The following is a 7,579-nucleotide window of genomic DNA, read 5'->3' on the forward strand; positions in this document are numbered from 1 at the left end:
GCGTCCGACTTCAGCCAGGTCACGATCTCGCGGTCTGTGAGTTCGAGCCCCGCGTCAGGCTCTGGGCTGATGGCTCGGAGCCTGGAGCCTGTTTCCGATTCTGTGTCTCCCTCTCTCTCTCTGCCCCTCCCCCGTTCATGCTCTGTCTCTCTCTGTCCCAAAAATAAATAAACGTTGAAAAAAAAAATAACTACTAGAGTGAAAAGAAAACTATCTAAATCATGAGACAGGAACAAAAGGAACAAAAACTCTCAGAATAGCAAAACCATAATACTGTATATTAAAGTTCCCATCAAATAACTCAGGCCAAAAAACAACAACTTCACACATGTATTGTCACACCTTTTTATGCTGGGTGGTTTATTCACCACATGTCCCAATAGTACTGGGATCTACTACCTTGTTTCCAGCTTTCTAGAATATAATGTAGGCTACATAACATGTTCTCATATCAGCATTGCCCAACTACATCCACTTCTCCCAAGATGACTTATTAATACATAATATCAGAGCACATTTTGAATTAATATACACACCAGTCTAACTCACAGTCTCAACTAACTCACCAAACAGGTGAGCATTTAAATACAAACGGATGAAATTCATCTGGTCTTGCTCCTTTGCAATTTCATTGTGTTTCACATGGGGCTCTTTCTTGAGATAATGAATCATAGACCAGTTTTCCAGTGCTAGCAGCTGGTGGACCAATATTTTCCATGGACAAAATCCACTTCCAATTTGACCACAAGCAAACTTCATTTTTTATTTTCTGACATCATAGTATTGGCTATTCTACAGTACAGAAGCCATATGTAAACACTGCTATAAGAAAAGTCAGAATGTTTTCTTGAAATTGTGTTTTCAGAACTGTAACAAGCAACCACCTACCTCCCACCAAGTACAAGAAAATTTAAGTGTATTAAAAATCCCTAAACCTTCCAGTACTAAAATGCAGGCCTTGAAATCAGTTTCCAGTCACCGCTGAAATCTCTCCAGCAAGCAAAAGTTCTCCTTACCACTAATTAGCATAATGAGGTTGGCTCTTCTCCTCACTTGCAGGAAACCCTCAACTCTGCAAGTGACCACCTACGTTTTGGTACATGTTCTAAGATAATCGTGAGAGCTACAAGGAGAATACACAAGCACCTGGACGCACTGCCCCAGGGTCAGAAACAAACCCTGTCAGTCCAGTCCTCTAGCACTCGGCCACCTTCTGCTGGCTGGTAGCCCCTTTCCACATGCTGACGCACTGCCCAGCCCTGCACCGTTGGCGACCCGAGCAAAGTACTAGACCAGTCTCAGAAACTTTGACTCAGTTATCAGGACACTAAGCACCCACACCTGGACGGAGGACTTTCGCGGCCAGGAGGTCAACTCTGAAGCGGGGCATTCCTTGCAGGTAGAGATCTGCCCAGGGCGCAGCCCCTCCCAGACTGCAAAACCACAAGCATCAACAGCAAGAGCGGAGCAAAGTGCCGGGCGGAGGCAGGGGGAGCGCGAGGGCGAAAGCGGTCACGAACAGAAGCCTGTGTGGGTAAGCAAATACCCCAACCACACGCCCCCCGGACGCGAGGCTGCAGGGACCTCGAGCCAGGCGGCAGGCAAGGCGCAGCGGCGGAGGCGGCGGCACTGTCAGGAGGGCACAGCTGGGGGCGAGCGCCCAAGTCCCCACCCCGCCCCCAGGTGAGGGGCGCCCCGACTCCGCCCGGGCCGGGAGAAACGACCAGCAGGCAGAGCTGTGGGGTCCAGGAAGCGACCGACAGTCCCGGAGCCCCGGTGCCCTCCTCCCCGCAGTACTCTCGCATCCCGTGCTCGGCCCGGCCCCCACACCGACCCTCCCACGGCTCAGCCCCGGCGCCAACACCCCCGGCCCGGCCCGCGGCTCCTTGCCGCCCGGCCGCCAACCCGCCCCTGGGAGGCCGCCCTCGCCTCACCTCCTCACGTCTCAGCGGGCAGGGCCGGAACAACTCTGCCAGGCGCCCACGTCCCACCCGCCGCTCCGCGCTCTGCGGCCGGGCCCGTCCCGTTCACTCCGTGGCCGCCAGAGCCCTGGGAGGGCGGAGGGAGCAAGGCGGAGGGAGCGAAGAGGGGGGGAGAGGGGGACCGCCCGGCAGGAAGAGGCGAGGGAGGGGGCGGGCCGAGGAGGAGGCGGGCCGGGAGCGCGCGCGTCAGGGCCCCTCGGCGCGGCGTGCGCGCTCCTGAGGGCGGAGGCGCCTTCTCTGCCCTCGGGGGCGGCGCGCACGCGCGTACACGTCCCTGCCTGGCGGAGGTTGGGCAGGGGACGGGGGAGCGAAGACCTGATAGAACCAGGGTAGTAAGAATAGGGACCCGGAAAAGGGCGGGAGGCCCTCGCCTGGCGTTAGAACCCTCCGGGGAGGTAACCGCGCCCTTGGGGCCAGCCGGTTCGAGCGCGTTGAGGGGCCTCCCCGGGCCCCGGTCAGGGTAGGTGACGGCCCTGCCCAGTGCTTAGCCAGTTCTTAGATAATTCTAAGTTTGGGGCGATTGTGTTCCTGCCCAGGAACCTGGTTTACCTGTCTTCACTCTTAATGCACAGTAATCCTCAGGGAAGTCACCTTAAACAATAACTTTTTCTCGCCAGTTTCTCTTCTGTGCCTTTCTCAAGGTGTCTTGTGTGCTTGCGAAGCACTCCCTTCCTGGTTCGTCGTGTGGGACTCGGGAGATAGAAGAGGGAAAATACCTGCTGTGTACTTATAGGTAGAAAACTGGCCCTCATTTTATTCTTGGGAGTAGATAGACATAGTAGAGTGAAAAGAAACCAACTCTTTCTCTTCTACAAGTATTGTGTACTGAGCCTTCAAGTGTAGGTATCCTCCTTCCTAGATCCTGCAGCCAGAAATGAACTGTAAATTTTCCTAATTTCCATAGCACTTTGTTTCTATCGGTTTGTGGCACCGCATATATTCAACCTTATCTAGGTAAATCTGTGCAATATTTTATCCCTCTAGAGAATCCTTGAGGACCTGCTTCATTCATTTTTCTATCTTACACAATGCCTAGCAGAGTGCCTGACTCACAGGAAGTACTCCATAAATGCAATTGTATGAATAAGTGCCTTTGGTGCAGCAAGCTTTCAGTGTATGTCCAATGGTTTGAGCTCTAGAATGAATTGTTTAGTTTAAAATACTCCCCCCTCTGTCCCCCTTCAATTCCCCTGCTCTCATTTCCCCAATCAGATCCGAAAACTGCTCTGAGACATATGATATTTGTCCAAAGGTCCCTCTCTCTTTTTTTTTTTTTAACTTTTCCTGATTTAAATGTCTAGAGATACTAGGACATATCAAGAGTATTACAACTATTCTCTGTTTCCCCTACCCTTCTGGGCTCCTTCCCAGAAGGTCCTTTAACCTCTGTATTCCAAGAGTCTACCTAGCTCTGGCCCTGACTCAGTAAATGCTGGAAGTTTGATATTTAATAAAATTAGGTTTAGAACAACTCAAATCATCTGTATCTATTAATAAACAAGTACCTATTAGTAAATAAGCTGATAAGTACCAAACCTCTACTAAATAAAGTACACATAAAGTTACACTGGGGACCATGAGGAAGTCAACAGATGAAAGACATAGTTTCTACCTTCTGACAGCCTCTCACTGGACAGAAGCTTTTTGACAAAAAGGGCAAACTCTGACCTATGGCCACATGTTACACCTCTGATCACCAGGGGTCATTGTGCAAAACTGAACTGTTCTTCACAATAGAACTTAGATAAGAGATGCCATAAGAGAACCGAGATAAGAGACAAGTCACAACAGAACCTAAATAAGAGACGGTGAGGGTGATTCGGTGTAAACTCATCCTCACCACCAAGAAAACAATTTTAAGTACATGCCAAAGAATTAATAACAACATCCTTCATATAATGTGTGCTGCTCACTTCTCTCCCCTCTATGGCTTCCTTTGCCATTAGCAAATGCTAGCAGCCCTAGCCCTTGAAAGGCTAAAGCTCTCACTTTGGAGGAGGGTATTATGAGCATGGCTCATAATATGACGGAAACTAGTAGCCTAGGTCCAGATCTAATGCACAAATATGTTGGGTTTTGTTTTGTTTTGTTTTGTTTGGCCTACACAGTACTTAAACTAGCCAAAGTTAATGTTAAAAGCCAGAAGATTTCACAGGCATTCTCTTTTAAAAAAAACAAAGATTTGGAAACAGCGGACCTACATAGTGACAATTGGCTGGCTACAGGACATGTGTTCTCTCCTCAAAGTCTCTGTATTCCCTAGTGTACCTTATCTTACCCTGTTTCTTTCAGGTGGGCCTGCAATTCCCAATTTGATAATATTGGGCACCTGGGTGGCTCAGTCAAGCATCTGACTCTTGATTTCAGCTCAGGTCACGATGTCAAGGTTCGTGAGTTAGAGCCCTGCATGATAGCACAGAGCCTCCTTGGGATTCTCTTTCTCTCTCTGCTCCTCCCTCACTCATGTTCTCTCTCAAAATAAATAAATAAATAAACTTTTTAAAAAATGATAAAATTTAGGGGCGCCTGGGTGGCGCAGTCGGTTAAGCGTCCGACTTCAGCCAGGTCACAATCTCGCGGTCCTGGGTTCGAGCCCCGCGTCGGGCTCTGGGCTGATGGCTCAGAGCCTGGAGCCTGTTTCCGATTCTGTGTCTCCCTCTCTCTCTGCCCCTCGCCCGTTCATGCTCTGTCTCTCTCTGTCACAAAAATAAATAAAAAACGTTGAAAAAAAATTTTTTTTTAAATAAATAAATAAAATCACACTTTTAAAATTAAATAGGAACAAAATTAGAGGCACCTGGGTAGCTCAGTCGGTTAAGTGTTCGACTTTTGATTTTGGTTCAGGTCATGAATATGTGTCATGGGTTTGAGCTCCGCATCAGGCTCTGTGCTCGTGGCACAGCACCTGCCTAGGATTCTCTCTCTCTCTCCCTCCCTCCCCCCCCCCGCCTTTCCCCTGCTTGCTCGCTCTCTCTCTCAGAAATAAACATTTTTAAAAAGAACAAAATCAGTATATATGTAGGGATCAGAAAATTTTCTCAGCAGTGAAGTAGGCAGAGCCATAAATCTCTCTGAAAAAGAATAAATGTACAATTTTTGTTATTTGATAAGAAATAGAAAGTACACATACCAGAAACTGTTTCTCCCATACTTTGTGGCAAGTATCAAACATCCATCTCACCATCAGAGTCCTCTACTTTGATCTAGGCCAGTGATTCTCTTTAACATATAACAAAATCACTCTGGGAGTTTATTATTATAAAATGTAGACCTCTGTGTTCAACCTCTAAGAGATTTAGGGGACTCAGGACTTCTTTTATTTTAACTCTTTATTACAAAAATGTTTAAGCACATAAAAAGTAGAGAGAACAGTATCAGTCTTCAGGTGCTACTCAGCTTGGAAAATGATCAATATATGCCCAATCTCCTCTTCCCTATCCCTCATGTGGATTTCACCCATAAATTCTTCATTACATAGTTCTAAAAGATAAGAATTTTTTTTTTTTTGCAATCAAGAAAATCCAGAATGTGGGAAACTCTACAGGGCCAACCACCAAATTCCTTCAACAAATAAATTACATAAACAAAAACAGAAAGAAGGATGTCTTGAACTTGCTTGTTGATTGTTTTAACAGCTTCATGTGATATAATTGACACATATAAATGACATGTGATAGACTGCAATTTATTTATGTATGTATTTATTTATTTATTTCCTTCCAATATAGTGTACATACAGTGTTATATTAGTTTCAGGTACACAATATAGTGATTTAACAATTCCATACATCACCATTGCTCATCACCACAAGTGCACTCCTTAATCCCCATCACGTATTTAACCCATCCCCCTTCACACCTTCCCTATGGTAACCATCAGTTTGTTCTCTATAGTCAAGAGTCTGTCTCTTGGTTTGCCTCTCTTTTTTTCCTTTGTTCATTTTGTTTTGTTTCTTAAATTCTGCATCTGAGTGAAATCATTGGTATTTGTCTTTCTCTGACTGACTTATTTAGCTTAGCATTATACTCTCTGGCTCTATCTATGTCATTGCAAATAGGAGCATTTTATTTTTTATGGCTGAGTAATATTTCAATGTATGTGTATACCACACCTTTTTTCATTCATCTATTGGGCTGCCCCCATAATTTGGCTATTGTAAATAATGCCATTATAAACATAGGGGAACATGTATCCCTTTGAATTAGTGTTTTTGTATTTTGGCAATAAATACCCAGTAGTGCAATTCTTGGATCATAGGGTAATTCTACGTTAAACGTTTGGAAGAACCTCCATACTTTTTTCCCCAGTGGCTGCACTAATTTGCATTCCCACCAACAGTGTAAGAGGGCTTCCCTTTCTCTGCATCCTCACCAATAACTGTTGTTTCCTGTGTTGTTAATTTTGGCCATTCTAACAGTTGTGAGGTGATATCTCACTGTAGTTTTGATTTGCATTTCCCTGATGATGAGTGTCGTTGAGCATCCTTTCATGTGCTCTTGGCCATCTGTGTGTCTTCTTTGGAGAAATGTCTGCTCATGTCTTCTCCCCATTGTTAAATTGGATTACTTGATTTTGGTGTCTTGGGTTGTATAAGTTCTTTATATATTTTGGATACTAACCCTTTTTTGGATATATTATTTGCAAATATCTTCTCCCATTCAGTAGGTTGCCCTTTGGTTTGTTCATCATTTCCTTCACTGTGCAGAGACTTTTTATTCTGATGTAGTTCCAATAGTTTATTTTTGCTTTTATTTCCCTTGCCTCAAGAGACATATCTAGAAAAGCATTGCTGTGACTGATGTCAGAGACATTAATGCCTGTGCTCTCTTCTAGGATTTTTATGGTTTCAAGTCTCACAGTTATGTCTTTAATCCATGCTGAGTTTATTTTTGTGTATGGTGTGAAAAAGTGGTCCAGTTTCATTCTTTTGAATGTGTCTACACATATTTCTACACATATTTAGAGTATTCAATTTGACAAGTTTTGAGATACATATACACCTATGAAATCATCACCAGAGTCAAAATAGTGAACATATCCATTACCCAAAACACTTCCCTTGGGCCTCTTTGTAATTTCTCTCTCCCACTCTCTCTCCCATCCTCATGTAACCACTGATCTGCTGTCACTATAGATAAGTTTGCATTTTTTAGACTTTTCTATAAATGGAATTGTACAATATGCATTCTGTTTTGTGTTGCTTCTTTCACCTGGTGTACTTATTCTGAGACTCATCCACGTTGTTGCATGTATCAGCGGTCATTGTCTTTTAGTCTTCCAGTCTCATAGCATGTTCCCTATTCCAATTGGGCTTCAGCATGTACTTGGCTTCAGCTCCCCCTAATGCTCTGGTTTTCTGTTTTCCTTTTCCTAGAACCTGGGAATTTCCTGTCTTGCTTTAAAATTTTTTTTAATGGTTATTTATTTTTGAGAGAGAGAGAGAGAGAGAGAGAGACAAAGTGTGAGTGGGGGAGGGGCAGAGAGAGAGGGAGACAGAATCCAAAGCAGGCTCCAAGCTCTGAGCTGTTAGCACAGAGCCTGACGTGGGGCTTGAACTCATGAACCATGATCATGACCTGAGCCAAAGTCGGCAACC

At 45.0% G+C, this 7,579-nt stretch overlaps 1 protein-coding gene across 5 annotated transcripts in view; it reads right to left on the reverse strand.

Moving 5' to 3' along the window:
- The window catches only part of RABGAP1L (RAB GTPase activating protein 1 like), an 802,606-nt gene extending 800,469 nt beyond the window's left edge, over positions 1–2,137 (reverse strand). For 3 of the 5 annotated variants that reach the window (XM_040446724.1, XM_040446725.1, XM_040446723.1), the window contains exon 1: positions 1,935–2,132. The gene's annotated coding sequence lies outside the window, so the exon portion shown is untranslated. Of the gene's footprint in view, positions 1–1,934 lie in introns of all 5 variants that reach the window. The other 2 variants (XM_040446726.1, XM_040446727.1) reach the window with 2 other exon arrangements.
- Between the last annotated feature and the right edge of the window lie 5,442 nt (positions 2,138–7,579).

The sequence above is a fragment of the Herpailurus yagouaroundi genome, unplaced genomic scaffold (genome assembly GCF_014898765.1).
Source record: "Herpailurus yagouaroundi ecotype Mexico unplaced genomic scaffold, PumYag 195, whole genome shotgun sequence".
In the NCBI taxonomy this organism is placed as follows: domain Eukaryota; kingdom Metazoa; phylum Chordata; class Mammalia; order Carnivora; family Felidae; genus Herpailurus; species Herpailurus yagouaroundi.